Genomic DNA, 22,172 nt, shown 5'->3' on the forward strand with positions numbered 1-22,172 from the left:
TAGACAGAAAACTTTTATTCTGTCTTCAAAAATAAAGAGAAGGTACATTTTTTTTCTTTTCACACATTTGTACATGATAAAAGTTTAAAAATATGTGACTGTCAGGCAAAACGTTTTTTTTTTTCAAAACTTGACAACCCATACTATTCCATTGGGAGAACAAAAAAAAAAGACAGAGGTGATAGCTAATAATGTAATTGTGTCTTTTGAAATGAATAAAGTACAAAATGAATATTAAATAGTGACAATTTTATTGCTATATCTGTAGATGTCTCCAACAGACTAGTATATTTGTTCATCAGTTTGGAATTAAAGTACGACTGTAAGAATTTGGTGATTTTACAGTGAGACACCAGACAATTTAACCCAAAAACGTGAACTTAAATTCGTAAAAAGTTTGGTGTAGAAAAAAAAAGAATCGTACTCTGCAGATAACACACAAATACAAAATTTGGGGGAATGAGAAGACAGGTTAACCTAATGTTCATACAAAATAAAAACAAGCAATGGGCAGAAAAAACTTTAGGAAATCTGTGTTACATTTTCACATTTTGACTGTAAGAGTAGAAAAACCAAAAGAAATTTGCGAGTTTGCAGACAATGAGTACAAAAAAGTATAGTTACACAGTACTCTAGGATGTTTAAATCTGGTACCTGGTATGCAAAGTATTCTTTTGATTTGGGTAGGAATGAAATCCTACTTCCTTTCACAATGTGAAATTTCTTTACCAAACTTCAGATGTTAAATTAATAACCAGAATTTTTAATGAAGAAGATTTAACATGAAAAGTATAGTATCAGACCTAATGTTCAGTTGAAACAATAATAAATAATTACTTTATTTGTGTTGGAAAAAATTACTTATCATAATAAGGATAAATAATATAGAAAACCATTGCCACAGATTTTATCTTAATTTGTGATGTCACAAATTCAGATAAAATCACTCAATGTCATATCCACCAGCATGCAAAAAAACATTTCCAATGAGTCATCTGTGCAAAAGTTACATTTTTGAAGAAACAGGCAGGGTAGAGTAAACAGTACTATATGGAATAACAATCAAATCACATGTATTTTCAGTTACTGCAATTCGTTTGTACAGTATAGCTATCATATTGTGTTGTTGTTGTTGTGTTTTGTGTCCGGTAAAGTAATATCATGGGTGAGCCACAAAAGTCTTTGATATTTTCTTTCTTCAGGAAAATAGCATGAGACAAAACTCTTCACATAGCTCTAAAAGGATGAAAACCGAATATTATTTTAGAAGATACATATATTGTGTTGTGTTATCGAGAAGCACATGGGAGAGGTTGTGCTGCCAGTGGGGTGATATCCTAGGATACTTGCAAACAAGAGTAGAGTAGAGTATGAATTGGACATTGGAGACTATTATATTCTCAAATGCCAAGATGGTGAACTAATGATAGAGGAAACAGGAAATGGTATAAGTAAACCTTTCTCTATTACCTGCGAAGAAGCTGAACGATCTTCACCAAAAATGTATGACATTGATGATCATTTACTATTTTTGGAATCTGAATTACCAGCTATTCATATCATGGGAGGAATTATCATAAGCCATTTAAATTCATCAATGATTAAATTAGACCTTGAAGACTTTATTCAATTTGATAATGATTCTTTATTTTGGGACATTTATGAACACTATACGAAGACTGCTTCTGTATATCTGATGACAAAAGAATATGAGGAATCGATAAACAGACATGGTGTCATTTTCACACTAACACCGTATTAAATGTATGATGTCCTATGGTGTCTGATCTTAAGACTCTTTTATGTAACCAGTTATTTTGATGAAATGTAACCAAGAAACAGCAAGTAATGAACATTTTCTTTATTGAACTCACTGGAAAATGTTAAGAGTGAAAACTAAAACTTGAGAAATATTTGTAGGTAATTTCATATTTCGAATTTTTCTCTGTGAATATACTTGTAAATAATATTTCAGCAAAATAAAACATGCATTTGTAAACTTAAATGAACAAAAATGTGTGTTGTGTTTTCCACAATAAAATTTTTACTCAGTTATTCTGTTTACAAGTTGATATATAAATCCATAACTTTATACCTTAATGCAATTCTGTTTAATTATTGTAAAGAAAAAAAAAACAGTGAGTAACGAACATTTTCTTTATTGAACTCACTGGAAAATGTTAAGAATGAAAACTAAAACTTGTTTGGTGTTGGATGTTTTCCATATTTAAATAAAACTACAGTGAAATTTTTACTCAATTATTCTGTTTAGGAGTTGATATATAAATCCATAATTTTTATATCTAGTAATTGGCTATGCCTTTAAACTTAACAACTGTCCGAAAATAATGTTACCATATTTCTTGAACAATATACCCTACTTTCAGACACTTGTTAAATTTAAAGTCTTAATTTTTGTTTAGTTATGAATGCGAAAAAAAAATTACGAGTGTAAATTACAAAGTCTTAGTACAACTGTCACACTACATTGTGAAAATTAACAAAAGAGGATAGCGGTGACTTTACTTTACTTCCAATCCTCGTTTATCTCATTTCCTTTCAGTCAACACTTACTAAAGCAAAAGAAAAATATGGGAGTCTAAAGTATAATCTTTGGAAGTTGTAACAGAGGAATTAAGCTAAAAATTATAGTACCATTCAGTTGAATAATAAAGCATTATTTTTTTTTTTGTGTTGAAAAACATATGTAACATAATAAAGGAGTTTTTAAAAAAATATCATTACAGTGAAATAAATGCTGGGAACGAAAAAAAAAACACTCATCTCACTTGTCAAAATTCCATACTCTAACCAGCACCCAGAATTCCAAACATAGAAAGTCAAACATACCCACGACAAAAACGTCATATTTCCACTTCAACTTAATGATGTCACTTTGGACAGAAACCTATAAGGAACCTAGCAAATAACATAATTGTGGGTTTTTTTAATGAATAAAGTACAAAATGAATTAAATGGTGATAATTTTGTTACTATATTAGATGTGTCCAACAGATTAAAATAGAAAAACCAAAAGAAACAGCTAATTATTTTAGAAAATGTGAATATGAAAGAAAAAAAAATTACAAGTGCAAATTACCAAGTCTTGAAGTACAATCTGTCAAACTACATTGTGAAAATTAACAGAAGGGATAACAGTGACTTTACGTTACTTTCCATAATGTCACTAAGTAGATAACATCCACAACCGTGGGAAAAAACATAGCCATGAGCCACAGTGTGAATGATATTAAGGAAATGGGCAAAAACCTATAAGGAACAAGAGTCAACTGCATTTCAGGTTATTTACTGCAATTCGTTCTTTCAATGCTTGTATGTGTTTATGTGTTGTGCTGCTTTGTGTATCACGTAAAGTAAAAAAAAAATAAGCAAACCCAAAACCCGTTGGAATTTTTCTTTCTTCAGGAAAATAGCAAGAGAGACAAATATTGTGAAATATTTCTAGGTAATTACATGTTCTAATTTTCATTGTGAATATACTTGTAAATAATATTTCAGTCAAATAAATGTGTATTTGTATACTTAAATGAACAAATTTAGGTATCGTTGACGCGTTTTGGAACTTTGTAACAGAAAGTTAACATATAGTATAATACCAGAGCTAATATTCAGTGAAATAATAATAATAATAAATAACTATTTATTAGTGCTGGCAAAAGAAGTAACGTAAGAAGAATGAAGAAAAAAGAAAATGATAAATCTACAGTGGGGGAAAAATACGAAGTTTCAGATATCACTGGCGTTATTGAATGATCAATTTCTTTTGGATGAATGCTCAAGTTTATTTCTTAAAGACATTTGTATTTCTGATGGAATTATTGTAAGATATGCATTGACAACACCGTGTAGTTGGAAAGAATTACCTGTAAAAGTAAAAAAGCAGAATTCATGGTTAATTAAATATAATCATCAGCTGAAATGGTACAATGGTTCACTATCTCTGGAAAAACTAAGAGATTGGATAATAGAATCAACATGCAAATATGAAATATTGCTTGCCAAAGGAAGAGAAAAATCAAAACCATGAACGTTTTTAATAGGCAGACCTATTCTTGATTTAAATGATATTGGTGGCCCTAAACATGACAGATACCCTGTACTTATACATGTTAAATGGAATTATAACCAAAGATTTTGTACTTATATCAATGCTCAAAAATATATGTATTGGTTTAAAAGAAATACAAATGAAAGCCTTAATTTTACTACAGTAATAATTTCCCATGATCACAAATTAAAAAACTTTCACAGATGAGTGTCCAAATGTAGAAAATCATGTGAATGTCACGTCAGCAACCATGAGAAAGCATCCACAACTGTAGGAAATCATCCTGTTTGAACAAAAGCACAAATGTTACAAATAAGAAGAGTAAGGAACAAAAAAAAAATAAATAAAGTGCATTTTTCACTTTATTTAATTCTGTATGTTAGATTCATAAATATAATATTGTAAATAATAGTTCAGTCAAATAAAATATGTAAACTTAAATGAACAACTTATGGTGTCGTTGATGTGTTATGCAAATTTAAGTAAAACCACTTTTTTTTTTTGAAGTCACAGTGAATTCACACACAATTTATTTTTTTATTTTTTGCTCAGTTATTCTGATTAGACTTTGTAATAAAGATAACATTTAATTAGAAAAAAATAATGAACTTTAAGATCTTAAAATTTTAGACAAAACAAATTTTCGGATGATTTATGTATATGAAGAGTGTCTGTGCTTGAGGGAGTGAGGGGATACCAGTGATAGCCACTAATTAATTTTTGGCTATCACTTTTGAAAATGTGAATATGTAAGAAAAAATGTGTGTGTGTGGGGGGGAGACACACCAGGATGGGGACACCAATGATACCTGTAATTAATTATTCAGAAAATGTCCAATTGTTGATGCCATCTCTTCACTCTAAACTAAAAATTCCCATAGTCAATAACAGGAACGAAATTCCACACACTTATATTGGAAAATTCGTGCTGCCAACTATAGACAAATATTTTCCGATACTTCCACAATCGAACCAAAGACCCCAACACTTGTACAAATATCCCCAGAATTCCATAACTCTAACCATCACTCAAAGACACGTTATGTCACTAACACATGTGTCTCCAGGGAAATTCCAAACATTCCATACTCTATCTTATTTCTAACCATCACTCACAATTTCATAAGCAAACCATTAACCAGAATACCATACATGAACGAAAACAACGTGACGTCAATGACAGATGTGTCCCCAGCGAAATTCCAAACATTCCATACTCTAAACATCACCCAGAATTCCATACTAAAACCATTACCCATAAGCCACCACTGAAAACAAACAAAACCAAGCCACTCACACAAATCTGGCACCCACAAAACACAGGAAGTCACACCTCCCCACTACTATAAGTTCCGTTTCCACTTCAACTCAATGATGGCACTGATCTTAGCAACCACCTATCCTATCTCTAACTATCACCCACAATTCCATACGTGAACAAAAACACACAACGTGACGTCAATGACACATGTTCCCCCAGGGAAATTCCAAATATTCCATATTCATGACGTCACACAGCGAATCACACACAATGATCAATGATCTTATCAGCCAATCATGTCACAAATCCTTATCTTGATCAGAGTGACTGGTGTACTACTAGGACTACATGGAGAGGCTTAGTGTGGCACATTACCGAGCATCGGAGTGACCATACAGCATCTGTATATGCCCAGTGAACAGATGGATGAACATCAAAAACCAAACGCCTTCGGCAGTTTCGTGCTTTGTCTCTGCTCTCACGGCGTTTTTTTTTTTTTTTTTTTTAATTACCCCAAATTACAAAATATAGCACACTGAAAAAATTTGTAAAAATTGTTGCTTAAATATATCAACTTGAAGTACTCCTGTCATTTTCAAATTATGCTCTAACAAAATTATTTTCGTAAAACTGGAAAATTAGACTGAAACGGGTTCCTTTATAAATAACTGAAGCAGATACACTTGACATTCTAAAACTACAGAGATTGCAGAATAAGTGCCTGACAATGATTCTGGATGCCCCTTGGTTTATCAGAAACACCCACAGAGAAGTCAACATTCCTTACATCTCTTCCCTTCTTCTAGATCTAGCAGTGAAGTTCTTTACAAAGACTAGCAACCACCCAAACCCGTTGATCAAGGAAGCTTCGGAATATAATGAAGCGGAAAGCTAAAAATATAAAAGGCCAAAATACATCTTAAGTGCAGCTGAACACAACTAATTTCACTGCCCTCACTGGGCCAGCATATGGCTCATAAACACCCAATTCAAAGTTTTTCATTTCAGACAAAGAGGAATACGAAAAGCAATTTTGCTTCACCCATCTACCCAGAAATGTTATTCGTTCGTTCGTACTTGACATTTGTCATTTAATTGATTGAAATATTATAAAATATTGCAGAAATTTATAAACTCCCTTTCGCTACTAAAAATCTACATTTTGTTACATGTTGTTACAGTTTGAAGTATAGAATAATATCTTCATATCATAGTGATGAATTTTAAGTTACATCTTACATGTGAGGTAGGTCAAAGACGCTTAAGGAAGAGTATTATGGAGAGATGTGGACATAAGAAACAGATGGAGAATATACTTTGAGGGACTTTTGAATGAGGAAAATGCAAGGACTCACAGAGAAGATGGGCAGCCTTCTGAGGGGATGGTGCAGAACATTAGTAGAGTGGAAGTGACAGAGGCCATGAAGAGGATGAGGAATGGAAAATCGGTGGGCTCCGACAGGATTCCAGTGGAGGCATGGAAGGCACTGGGGGGAAGAAGGAATTGACCTGCTGTGGGACCTGTTCATGAAAGTTTGTCAACAGGAAAATATACCTGAGGAATGGAGGGAGAGTACTCTTGTCCCCATCTATAGTACAAGGGTAAAGGGGATGCACAAATGGAAGATTGAGGAAGGAGATGAAGATTGCAAAGGAACAATTTGGCTTCATGCCTGGTAGATCAACAACAGATGCTATCTTTGGTTTACAGCAGATGACGGAAATGTTTCGAGAGAAACACCGGGAGATACGTTTGGCATTTATTGATCTGGAGAAAGCATACGATAGAGTGCCATGTCAAGAAGTCTGGAGATGGCTGAGGGAGAAGAAGGTACCGGAGAAATGTGTCAGGTTGGTGCGGGAGATGTACAGAAATGTGAAGACAAGAGTTCGGACAGACAGAAAGTTTTCAAGTAACAGTTGGCTTGCATCAAGGATCAGCATTAAGTCCGTTTCTGTTTAATATTGTGATGGAGGTGTTGACAGAGGAGGTGAGAGAAGATGCGCCTTGGACAATGTTGTATACAGATGACATCTTGCTGTGTGCAGATTCAAGAGAAGAAGTGGGAACTAAACTGGAAAGATGGAGAAATGTACTGGAAGAGAGAGGTATGAGACTGAGCAGAAGTCTGACAGAGTATATATGTTGCACAGTGGGCGGCGACCAGGAAACAGATCTGGAGCTGGAAGGAAATGTCATCAGGAAGGTGAGGGACTTTAGATACTTAGGTTCAACAGTGGAAGAAGATGGAGGGCTGAGAAGGAAGTGGGATGCAGGATACAAGTGGGTTGGAGGAACTGGAGGGAGATGGCTGGAGTGTTATGCGATAAGAGGGTGCCGATCAATCTGAAGGGCAAAATCTATAGGACAGTAGTGAGGCCAGCTATGGAAACTGTGGCCCTGAGGAAAAATAACATCAGCAGGATGGAAGTAGCAGAGATGAGAATGCTTAGATGGATGTGCGGTGTGACCAGAAAGGATCGTCTGAGAAATGACTATCTGAGGGGAACAGTGAAAGTTACGAACTTAGGAGCGAAGATACAGGAGGCAAGGTTGAGATGGTTTGGTCATGTGATGAGGAGGGAGGACGAATATGTGGAAAGAAGGGTCATGCAGATGGATGTGCAAGGAAGGAGGAAGCGTGGGCGACCAAAGAAGAGATGGAGGGAGCTGGTAGAAGAGGACTTGAGGATGAAGAACTTGGATGTGGTGACAGTCCAAGACAGGAGGATGTGGAGGAGACTTATCATCAACAGTGACTCCACTTAAGTGGGAGAAGCTGCAGAGGAAGAATATCTTCAAAGTAGTACGAAAGGTAGATACATACGACTATTTTTAAAGGTGTTTTATTAAAACCAAATTATTTTGAATGCACAGAATACTATCCTGCCGATTTCATGGTTAAATAAAATATTTATTAAAGTAACTCACGGTCATTCTTAGCAGAAAGACAGCTCTCATCTATATTTTGGTTTAACTGCCCATTTCACTTATTTTCTTTAACCCTATTCGAAAAATAAGCGCCACCCATTATGATAGCGAGATGACATATTACATCTAAAATATATTTTACAAATATTAACAAAATTTCAGTCATAGTTGAAATTTGATAATTTTATGGAATTTCTTCAGTAAAGAATAAATCTTGGACTACAGTTTACTTTTCCCCGTTCTTACATTTCTTCTTTCTTGTATGTTTCGGTTAGTGTTCTTGCTTATACGAAACAAAAAAGGTCATTTATCGCCTCCAGTTAAAAAGATCACAGAATACGTTGAACGTATTGCGCAACAGAAAGGTGAGTATAACTGCGAATTATTTCCCCTCCTCAGGCTTGGATTTGAAGAGGAAGTTTTCCATTCAAATAGAATTACTTAAGAGGTTACACTTATTTTGAGGCTGAGGGATAATGTGCAAAACGTGACATTTTGAGACAGGAAAAACGAGAATCTGCAGAACAATGTGACGTCACAAATACGTAGAAGCATTTAATTAGAAAGTTTCGACTTTTCCTCCGATAAGAAATTTTAAAAATTTGAAAAAAAAATAAAATAAAATCTGAATACGAACAGAATCTGATTACTGATTTATCTTTTGATTTAAGATGCGGTACTACGGATATAATTTATAAATTAACATTCATGAAATGAAAGTGATTTAGTTCGACTAATAACTAAATTTAGTATAATATTTCATATCTCACCATTGTCGGTCTGGTTGTTCCAGTGTCTAACGTAGGCGCTTTTCAAAAAATAACAGGTTACGGAATCGAATCTCGTTCTTAAATAGGAATGTTTTGTGATTATCTTCCGGTGGGAAATGAATTCCCTCACCCAGTTCAAGTCCAGCGTATAATGGTGGCCTGAAGTGGCTTGGAAACGCTCTCGTTTTGTCTTTAGAGCCGTTTCCGGATTTTGTAAAATAAATAAATCCCTAGTCCATTTACGTACTAACGTACTATAGGTTTACAACCTTTCATGGTGGGAGATAAATAATCATAATGCGTGGAATTTACAAGACCTTAAGGCCCACGACCAGAAAAGTATCCTTGGCTTTCCGAACCGTGATTTTGCGATAAGTAGTTAGTATGTTTTTTTGTGTGTAAATGACGTGTGTTCTTCTGGACGGTTTACTTTGAGGGATAAAAAAAAAAGTTTCTGAGAAGTACGGGATCTAACTTACCTTCCGTTGAAAAGCTGATAATGGTTCTTCATGTCCTAGATGGAATTTGAACCCAGATCTTTGCACCCAAAGAGCTTTGTCGAAAGAGACTGAACTACAGAGGCATTAAGGAAGCACATAAAAAAAAAATTTTTTTTTCTACACGACAGCTAAGCTAACAAAACTTTAATCTCATTTTATATTTAAGGGAGAAACACCGTTTCAAGGAAATCGACTTAAATCTGCCTGAAAAAAAACGATGAAACGACAACTTGTTGACAAAGTTCACTCACATCGCATAGATTTACGTTCATTATTACAAAAATATTTTATTACAATTACCGTTTTGTATAAATGACTGTCCTTCTGACTTTGCTGTTTCCAGGAGGGAGCGGGTTACCTGTTTGGTCCTCATTACTTCTAGATTCGCATGCAAGGTCGGTCTCTTTTCAGTTCTTATATACCCATTGCTACTGCCAGATTCGTGTAATATATGAGTAATCAAGATATATTTGAAAAAGAACAGAGCCCAGCAAATTAAAATACTTAATGGAGAGGGGTGAGTGTGAAAACTCTACTTATATACAGATATTATAAAATCTCGTTCGAACTTTTTGTAAACGTGACATTTTTCTAATAAGCACTTCATATTGCACAAATTGACATATTATCTGATCAAAAATAATTGGACGCCTGCACATCCCAATTCACTCTAACATGAAAGACACTAATATAAAGTTGGACTATCCTTTGCTGCTATTTATTGGGAAGGCTTTCTACTAGATTTTGGTACGTTGCCACGGTAATTCCCTTTATTCTTCCAGAAGAGCATTCTTGAGGACAGTCACGGATGTTGGACTGGCTAAAAATCGGTATTCCAATTCCCACAGGTTTCAATGGGGCTGAGATCAGGGATTTCTGTAGACCATTCAAGTTCAATACCCATCTCAAACCATTCCTACACATACCTTGCTTTGTAGATGGGGACATTCTCCTGACATTCGCCAAACCTAGACTCGTCCGATGGAAAGCCAGATGGTGAAGAGTGATTCATCACTCCAGAGTCCAATAATGGAGGGCATTACACTATTCCACTCGAAGCGTGGCGTTGCTCTTGATGTTAAACTGTTGTGCGACTGAGCAGCCGTGGAAATCCATGTTCTTCATCTCCCAACCAACAGCAGCGGTGCTGGAGTGGCTTTTAGTGGTATTTCGGACCTCGGTAGCGAGTGTTTCAACCGAGAACAGGCGATTTTCCCCCCCGCTATGCGCTTCCGCACTTGGCTGTCTTGCTCTGTGATATACATGTTTGAGTCATGGTTATCCATATCCAGTACTACGAAGGCATGTGTGGATATTTTTGACGACATAGTGATAATCAGATGACGTATATTTTGAGTTGAATTTTTATGGTTGACAGTTCACAATATTCGAATTATCAGTTCGCAATAGTTACGTAATCACATGAACCAGATTGGAATGTGGCTCATGTGATTACGAATCATGTGATTATCCTGTATGCCACCTGTGTCGTAAGCGGAAGCACCAGGCTGACTCATCTCACTTTGGACTGGCTAGAAGACTAGTAGTAAAGTACAGAGTACATGTGACACTAGTATGTTCATACTGCGTAATATTTTTTAGTTGATTTAGTGAACTATCATATTTATAATAGGAGTACAAACGCGGTGAATCCTCGCAAATTCCAACTACTGGTTACGCGAACCGTCTCCAGCATATGCTACAGGATATCATATGATTTCTGAATATCCCCAGAAACCAACAGGCAAAAATTGGCTTAGATATTGTGAGTTCAATATAAATTATGTTGTCAGTAAGAAAGAGCTCTCTAGTGGATGCGACAGTTAAAGTCAGAGTGCGTAATCTCCAGCGGCGTGGGGACCAAATCAGAAGTCGCACGAATACATTACATTATTGCAATAACGCATTTTGTAACACTCCGTTAAGTGCTATTTTCATATTTCATTTATTTCTTAAGTTCTAAAATTTCAGGTCAACGATACGACCAACTCAAGGTCGCAAGATTCATCAATTTGTATTGTGCATTGAATTTAATGTGATGGGGAGGGAAAAAAAAACCAACACAGGAGAAGTGTGTATTGATCTCAAGCAGGTCACTTGAATTGGTTGTGAAATGGGAAATGTGGTTATCCTGTATTAATAAGTGTGTTATAGTTCCAGCAGGAAACAGATTAAGCATATCTAGTATGAGAAGACCCGATTACGTGCGTATGTTATGGCAAACCGTATCAAACATATACAGTCCATATAAATTTATTTCCTTTGCATTTATAAGTACTGAGAACAAGGAAACGTTCATGTTAGCCGTCCAACACTGAATAAAATGAATTAGACGATAAATAAGGAAAGCGCATTGAACTTGCCCCAGCCATTTTGCTCTACGCTTGCAACTGCAGCCACAAGTGAGACAACACGATCCATTCAAGTAATACAGTGTCACGTCGTTGCCTGAATACTTCTTCCGCTTGTGTTGGCTCGCGCGCTCGCTGATTGTAGAAATGTAGGTCATCAGGCTGTTCACAGCTGTACTGCTACACGGTTCGGTTCATGCAATGGCAGAGGAAAACGTAACAGATGATTTCACTGTACTCGAATATCCTCATCAAGTGCGTGTTTCCAAATTGCATACTAGTGAACAGAGAGCAAACTCAATGTTAGAACATCCTTTTTGTTTTGTTTTTGTTAAGAATCGTGACTGTCGCTATTTACTTTTATTAAATTTATTTTAATAACTGATAAGAGATTAGTATGACCTGAATGGTCGTAGCGGATCCAACAAGTATACCCGGAGAACCATTTGATTTTTACCCTGCTAGAAAACGGGGTGGAATGGATAGAGATGAGGTTATGTTTGAAATATAAATATACTAATTCATAGTTGCTTAAAGAATATTGTGTATGCGGAGGGATATGATAGTAGGGGGTATGATATGGCATATTTGTCACCCGGAAGTTTCTCAGCTCAAAGGGAAACTAGAGTAAGAAGCTTCCGAATGACAATATAATCCCATGTGCAAATGAAGCCAGTACTGCACGGAGTTACTTTTCTTCCACTACCTCAGTGGAAGGAAGTAGCCGATGAAGAAAAGACACTGTATAGATGGTTAAAGAAACAGTGATCATAACTTTCTATAGGATAGCTACAAACTATAGAATGCAGTTTCTGGGAGATTATGGTCACGAAATATGGGAGATTAGTTTTTAGTGCATCATTCGCTTTCCTTCTTTCCCCATCCATTCCATTAAAATACAATATTATACTAAATATATGCAGTGTTTTTATTTACGGTGATATGTAATGAAGGGATGTTGCTAATATATATATACTGTTGTATGTATATTAGCAACATCATATTGTTGTTTCATATTACCAGTATTAATAGCTTAGTTAATGTATTTATCATAAAGGCTATATTTTAATACAGACAATTTTAAACTGCATAATTAAATGCTCCGTAAGATGAAATATATATTTTTTTACAATGAATGATTTTATTTATATTATCGTACTTCTTATTGTAAAGATAATAAGCATCTAAACTATAATTATGCTGCCTAATTCACAATGTCTTAATTTGCAATAGGAATGCAAGTTTGAATGTACATATCCTAACATTATCTTGAAATTCATGTTGTCATTACTGAAATACGACGTATATTTCCATATTCCTGACTTGCATACAAATACCCTAGAACAGGGGTGAGCCACCTGCGGCCTAACACCAGCTCGCAAGCGTGTGTAATCCGGTCAGCCGAAGAATATCATGAAATTATGTTTATTGTAATTTATTATATTCGCTGTTATGAAATTGTTTTTAACATTCCATTCTAATTACTTGACGTCTATGAATCATTCGAATTTGTGTCTATGTCACGACTCAGTATGTAGAAGTATTGCAAAACGTTAAGGAAGAGTTTCTGGCAAAATTTAAGCAGATAAACTTGCACGTGTCATTAGTAGTTCCCGAATTCACAGAACTGCAGAATGTGATTACAGTGCAAGTGCGTTTCAACGACAAATGTCGGTGAATAATCATCGGATAAAAATAAACAATTTGGAGAGAATTTACTATTTTATTCTTATGAAGGTAATTATTGAAGCCCACAGTATATAACTAAAGATGCTAATTATGAAAAGTATATGGGACAAGATTGGATTATAATAATCGATTTTTAAAAATAAATAAATAAATAAACAGAAGACGCTATTTAAAAAAAAATGCACAAGAATCAGAATCTGCAGCTATATAATTGCATCAAAAATTGCAAAGTAGTTCTTTATCATAAAAATGTTAACATGGATTTATTTATTATTTTTAAATGATAAATAAACTGATGTTTTTTAAAAATGCATATTTAAAAAAAATCAGGTTTAATTTCTAATGCAGTAAATGCGGATAGTATAACACCTAAATTAAAACTTTGAGTCCTCAATTTTTAAGTGTAAGGGAATCCTGAGACCAAACAGAGCCTCTGGTTTATAATATGCAAGATTCTTTTCTCCGGAGATAAATTAATTGGTGGAAGAGCCGGAATAAAGGTTGGTCGATTGACAGAGCCTCTGCTACTAATGGCTCAGTTAAGTAAGTTTGAGCGCGGTTAGTAGTTGGAACACCTTCCAGTCGTTCGATGCTGTTGGCACACTCTCCCTCGATGAGTCTTTGGACTCCCTGGAGGTGTCAAATAATAATAATAATAATTTGAACACCGATTTGGAGAATGAAGGTATTTCTCGAAATTCCATTACAAAACAATTTCACAAAGAGAACCAAAACACCATCCATGGCTCCATTTTTACTAATAAAGGAAACTTAACGACAGTATTTCTCTCTACTAAAATTCAATCAAATACGAACACTACTGACAGGTATGTGTGCTAATTGAAGATTACTTATTGCATTTTTCCTTGGATTACAGGGTAGTTTCACTAGAAGTGGTTTCCGTTGCTTATGGTATAATGTAATTGAACAAGGGTATATATAAATACTATATTGTAAATAATGTAGTATTTATATTATTTAAAAACAGAAGACATTTCGTTCTTGTCAAGCAGTATTCAGTACACTATTAATGAATTCTGAGTGACAGTTTCTTTACTACAAGTATCGTTGGTTCATCAATCAGACAGTTTTTTTTTTTCTTTGCATGTTTAATAGTTTAGAATGTAACTTAAAAGTCATCATATTAAAGCCTCATGGAAAAGTTGAATCTGTTGTTTATAGATTTGCGGTTAAGAACAAAAAAGACAGTTAATTAGTAGAAAACTGCTGTTCAAATTTAGGTGTTGTATATCACTAAATCGCTGCTTTGCACTTTGATTTCTTTTTCTTTTCTATATCACTTTCACCTAGGATGATGGAAAAATGTGAAAGATTGCATTAAATAGTCAGAACTGTTAACAAATTTAAGTAAGAAATTTAGTCAGAAGCTAATAACGCTGTTCAAATGACGAAAGCTTATTTGAACAGCGATGTAGAATTATTTTATTTATGTAACGTCCATTTTTGCGTTTTATATAAATGCATCTGTTCTAAAAAAAAAAAAAGTGAGGTATAGAAAAAAAGCAATTACAAATTATGACTTACTTTTATAATCAGTGTACCTAATTTAAAACACACACACACACACACACACACACACACACACACACACACACACACACACACACACACACACACACACACACACAGGGGGGGGACCTCCCCCCCCCCCCGACACCTACGGCGCCCAACCCCAGTTCCGGGCTGGTAAGCCGGTAAGACAAAAAACGTGACATAAAAACGTTTCAAATTTAGGCTTATCTTTATATATATATATATATATATATATATATATATATATATACATATATATATATACATATATATATATACATATATATATATACATATATATATATACATATATATATATATACATATATATATATACATATATATATATACATATATATATATATACATATATATATATATACATATATATATATACATATATATATATACATATATATATATACATATATATATATACATATATATATATACATATATATATATACATATATATATATACATATATATATATATACATATATATATATATACATATATATATATACATATATATATATACATATATATATATACATATATATATATACATATATATATATACATATATATATATACATATATATATATATATATATATATATATATATATATATATATGTATATATATATATACATATATATATATATATGGAATTTTTTTAAGCGGGGTAGATAATCCAGAAACTGCTCTCTAAAGACCAAACACAGAACATTTTTAAGCCATTGAATAAGAAGAGTAGTGGTCTCGCACTGGGCGATGAAAATCATCACAGGACGATTTCGCAAACACCCATATCATATGGAACGAAGAGACTGTCGGTCTCCGACCAGACCAACGATTAAGAATGGAATATCAGAAATTAAAACATTCCTAGAGTGGGGGGGGGGATAGTAACTGTCTCAATATAGAATCAGAGCTTCTAACAAGAGGCAGTTTTAATAATTAAAACCGAAACACTTGAATGAAAATGAGATTTAAGGAGCCTTTTGTAAGCAGAAAAAAAATGAACTTTGTTAAAGTGATAACAAAATTACACGAACTATCACAAATAAGTAATATCGAAAACTATAGCGCAGTTAAATGGAGCATGACAATAAAAATTAAAAAGAGCAGTTAAAAAAAAATATTAAATTATTCCAGATGGCTCTACCATACTTGGAGTAGAAGCTGAAATGATTCTATTAGATGACCATAGTTTTCATCTACCGGAATAGCGTTATGTAATCTAATAAATTCCAACACCATCGATCTAAATTATGTATACCACCGAAAACAATTTAATGAGCTATATTTAAATTGCAGAAACACAAGGTAATCAAATATTCTATTTAAATATTACAATAAGTTTGCATTCAGTCTGTATTGCTTTTATTTTATATTCACCGAATGTACGCATACTAGAGCTCTTCATGATTAGGCATCATGCCAAATCATCCAGCAGTAATCGATCACTTAACCACATCCGCATTAATACCTGCGACTTATAATCATATATGTAAACCACAGAACTTTTCAATAAGTGTACGTTGAGTATTGTCAAAGTACAAAATATTTCCAAAACCAAGTTGGTTATGGAAATTAGTTCTCGTGAAACGATGAATCTCGATTCGTCGTATATCCTGGAAATCCTAGACGCTTTTCACGTCAGTTTATATAAAAGAATGCCAAGAGAACGGGTTTTCTGGAGGCGGCAGTGTAATGTTGTGACTTTCTCGTAATAATTGATTAAATTCATCATTGGTATGTGCTTTAGTACTTTACAACATTTCACATCCTGGAAAGATCTTATTTCGAATCCTATTCACAGGTGTAGGAACCATAAGGGCTTCTTCAAATGAAGATGAGACGGTCTGATGCAAACGGAAGGGTTTTTTCCCTCCTGAAAACGAGGTTTTCATCCCACCCACATGCAATTAGACAACTCGGTGGACTATGGTACAATAAAACCTGTGGCATGTGGATACAGAAACACGTTTTCACAGTAGAGAAATAATTTACGTATTAGATTTTGTTTTGAGTGTCCAAAATATTTTAGTGTATAAAAATAGGAATTTAAGTACAACAGAATATAAAAGTATATTAATAATGGTTCTTTCATGCACAGCCACCTATGCTCTAGGGTTAGTTAACTTTGAGGAAGGGAAAACTAGTAATCACAAATCCCAACTTTGGAAATTGTTAGATCACGATTGTGATTTATATTTTCTGTGAATAAATGTGCATATCTATAAGTAATATCTACGAGGGGGAGGGGATCAGGAAAGTTCTGATAAATACCTAGAACAAAATTATATTAAAGCCACTAATATAACCACAAGAAACATACTAATAACAGAGTAATGTGGGTAACTTATATCGTATGTTTTTTTTTTGTGTGTGATTATACCAGTTGCTTTAATATCATTTTTGTTCTAGATGCTTATCAGAACTTTCCAGACCCCCCCCCCATCCCTCGTAGATGGTAATTTGATATTATTACAATGGATCCCTTGGCCAGTGCTAATGCCATTTTTGGATAATCAAGATTTATGATCACTTTATAATTTTGATGTTCAGAAATACGTTTCTCAATTTGCTTTGCCTGTTTGACCATATTGGAATAGCAAATTACAACGTATTATTTATAAGTATGAATGCTTATTCAATGAAAGTATCCCTTCTCCCATTACACCGCTCAAACCTCAATTGCAGTGATCAGCAAATCATTCTAAAAAGTTTCGGAAATAGTTATTTGGAATTCTATTAAATACTTTTTCTCCACCTCCACGTTCCCAATAGTGTTATAGTTTTAAATCTAGTACCCATGATATAGAGATAACCATTGCTACTCCACTGTTTTTCCCCGTTATATTTGAATTCCTCTTTTTTTTTTTTTTTTTTTCCACAGTAAAGATGTTTCGTAAGATACAAAATGAAGCATCTATAATGTGCCCCTACTGTAGTTTACGTGTTTGATAAAATCATTTAGTGGGCTCAGCCTTAATCGTTGCGACATTAATGTAAACCAACCAAATAAACCGCCTATAGTGCATATAATTATGACTTCTGAACAATCGCGCATATCCTATAATATGGATCCCCCCCCCCCCATCCAACTCATCCTACGAAAACTTTTAAATCTGGTACTGTGGGTGTGTTAAAGATTTTTTATATTTTTACATAGTCGGCAAATCCTGATCTATTGACAAAAACATGGAACTTTTTTCAGGACTCCGGTAATTGGAGAGGTGGTCTCATTCAGCTCTCCAACCAACAGCCTGTTGATTGGAGAGCGGATACTCTAACTACTCAGTTGACCAGGTTTGCATGATACAATGACAGCAATTACTGATCCCTTCATGTCACAAAGTAATGATTGCATACACCTTATTTGAAGAGCATAACGTAGGAACAGTATGGCTGACAGACCACAGAAGTAGAAGAAATGGAAGCCAGCAACAACACAGAAAAAAGACCAATCAGCCCTGAAGGAGAAACGAAGAGAACAAAACCAGATAACAGATGCCCAGAAGAAGTATCTGACTCTGAGGAAGAGGAAGAAAGGGAGATCAGTATAGAAAACCAAGAAGAGACTGAGGAATCAAGAAAAGGCAATATTACCCCAGCCGAGGAATTGGAGGAAGAATCCATCCCCGCCGTGGACGCCCAAAGGGTTCTAATGCGCTTAATCCCAAAAGACTCCGAGGTAATCCTCCAAAGGGAAATAGACAAAATAGGGGCACCTTTACTCCTCCTCACAGGTCCTGAGACCATAAGCTTCGAATGGGGAGACCTCTATATAGAAAGATTAAGTGAACTTAACCCAGCACAGATAAAAGGAATCCCTGAGCTAAACGAAGAAACGGAAAGAAGGCTGTATAAAGCTCTTCACCAAATAATAAATGGCCGGGAAAAAACAGCAGCTTCTCAAATCTTACAGAAAAATACAACAAAAAAAGAGTTAATGGCAAACTAAAAACTTGTCCTCCTTTCAGGATCAGCTAAATACTTAATTCTTTTGTACAACTTATTGGTTCTCTAGTCCACTAAGGAGGGGGTAGACCTGAGAACCCGGGCTGCGAAGGCTTACGTCGAGGCGGTGCAGCTCCTTGTGGGCTCCATCACTCGGGCCGGGTTCTTTCCCCAACTCTCGGTTCTCTGGTTGATAAAGTCCACCTTAATACGAATCCCGCTATCGCAGTTTTTTTCAGTTGTAAGGCATAGTTTAAGAATAATCTAAGTTCCAAATTTTAACAAACATTTTTCTTTTTTAGGGGTTACGAGATGACGTCTCCAGACATCTGGATTAATGTAATCTATAGTTATGATTTTAGTATAAAGTGAAGTGTAAATTTTAAGTTTTTTTTAGAGCAGGTGTAAGGAGATTATGTTTTACAGACCTTTTAGCCACAACCTCTGGGTTATACAGCTAAACAGGTTGACTGAGGCCTCTGTTTACATCCTACTATCCTACTCTACCTTTCTTTAACTTCCCCTATTACTACCTGCTGACCCTCAGCAATCTTTATACTCCAAAGGCCGATGATGAAAGACATGAACTCCCATTCTACCTACTCACTGATGAGACCTCAATAAAGGATGAAACCGGTCTGGGTAGTGACCTTCTCTCATAATGTTGAACAGAAATACAGCTCCTAGGAGCTAAGTTCATATTATGGGTAAATATCAAGAATAGTGATCGGAGTTTGCTCCACCTTAGACATGAGTTGCCTCAGCTTGCACTACCTTTAGGGTCAGTTGCTGCAGTATCCAGGTATTTGCTTACGCTTGGAATCGCCGAACTTTATATAGTTTCTACTATATTCCGCATGAAACTCTTTGAGTTTCTTATTCGGCGAAGAAATTAAATACTGGAAGGCGGTGTTAAAACGAGTAGTTGCAGTTGTAAAGAACATTGGCCAGTATAGGACTTGCTTTGAGGGGAAAGAATGACATTTGCGGTTCTGTGCATAATGGAAATATAATGATGTGTCTAGAGTTAATTAGTGAATTTGATTCCTTTCTTGCTGAGCACATTGCCAGAAGCGGGAAAAAAGGAAAAGATTTCGTTTCCTATCTTTCCTTTGCCACGTATGAGGAATTTATTAAAATAATGGGAGAGAAAGTAATCAAATTTATTGTGGAAGAACTTAAAATAGCTAAGTACTATTCCATAGGTGTTGACTCAACACCAGACTTGTCTCATGTTGATCATGTTGATATGTGAAAGAACATGGAACTCCTGTGGAGCGTTTCTTGAGTTTGATTCTTAACGTAAGTCACAAATCTGAAGAGTTACAAGAGGCAGTTTTCACTTCACTAAACGAGCTTGGAATTGTTGTAGCAAATTGCAGAGGGCAGGCATATGATAATGCTAGTAAAATGTCAGGCAAGTACACAGGACTGCAAGCAAGAATTCTTGAAATAAATCCAATGGCAGAATACACACCGTGCGCTGGACATTCTCTGTCTCTAATTGATACTTGCGCTGCCGAATTCTGTCGGTTCTCTTCCGCATTTTTTGATGTCCTTCATAAACTGTACGTAATTTTCACATCTTCAACACATCGGTGGAGTGTTCTAAGAAAGCACCTGGAAACATCTGCAAAAGTAATTAAACGTCCTCCGCCTACCGTTGGTCAGCTCGTGATGATACCTGTCGGAGTATTCGTAAGGGATAGAAGAAAATAATTTCCACTTTGTCCGAAATTGAAAATGACATATGTGTGAAATGACACCCAGAAGAAAGTTACGCGATGTGAAGCAAGTGGGATTCTACGGCAACTTCAGTCACTGGAGGTTGAGATCATGACCTGTCTATGGGGTGATATTCTCGCAAGAATGAAAGCCACAAGCAAGAAATTACATAGTGTATTGATATAGCAGCTGTGTGTGGACTGTACGAGTCCCCTGGAAGAATATTTCAACGAACTAGAGTTACTCTATGAATTCTGTGAACAACAGGGCAAGAAACTTAGTGCAGTTGACTTGTATGAGGAAGAGAAAAAGAGGATGAAAAAGCCCATCAGTTTTTTTGACGATAGCGCAGATGAAAGTAACGAAAATGAGAGTAACGAAAAAGGAGATACAATCCATCAGTCAGTTTCGAAATTGATACTTATGACACAATTTTGCCAGTCTCTTATTCGAAATAAATCGAAGAAAAGTGTCGCATGAAAACCTCTCCAAGGAGTTCCGGGTTTTCACCACTATGCATGTGATATGTGAAAAGGACGTCATAAAAGGGACAAAAAAACTTCAAGAACACTTTCGACTGATATTGAACCTGAATTTGTAAACGAATGTCTGCACTTCAGAGCGCACCTGAAATCAAGTGGCCTAGAAATAAATACATTCCTACATCTTTCACAGAAAATTCGACAGGAAGCCCTGTAGTGTATAGATACCAATCTGGACACTGCTATTACCATTTTTCTGTGTAAGACGGCTACAAATTACTCATCTGAACGATCGTTTTCCGCCCTCAAAAGATTGAAGGACTACCATAGAAAAGTATGACAGAAGAAAGGCTCAGCAACTTGGCAGTTCTACAAATTGAGAGCGATATTACAACGGCAGTGGACTACGAGGATGTGATAAATACCTTCGCCAAGCGAGCGGCAAGACGTAGGACATGTTGGGTGGGTCATACTATATATATATATATATATATAATATGTTTGTTTGTGTGTGTGTGTATGTTATATTACGAATTTACGATATAAATTGGTTATGCATGTAAATCAAAAATCAACATGTTCATTAAATATGAGCGGCGGCACTTTCCGTGGGTTTAGGGGAGGGAAATATCTAAATACTCCACTGCCTCCAGGGAGTCCAAAGAATCATCGAGGGAGAATGTGCCAACACCATCGAACGATTGTTCCCCTTCTAATTACTAACATATCATTTTAAAAAATGGAATCTTGGGTCAGTACCTTTTTTCTTGGCGATTGCGATTTTGAATAATTTGTCGAGATCTGTATATAAATATTTATATAAAGATAATATTATATATATATATATATATATATATATATATATA

Source organism: Typopeltis vanoorti, chromosome 17, assembly GCF_054136105.1.
Source record: "Typopeltis vanoorti isolate ZY-2024b chromosome 17, IOZ_Tvanoo_1.0, whole genome shotgun sequence".
In the NCBI taxonomy this organism is placed as follows: Eukaryota; Metazoa; Arthropoda; class Arachnida; order Uropygi; family Thelyphonidae; genus Typopeltis; species Typopeltis vanoorti.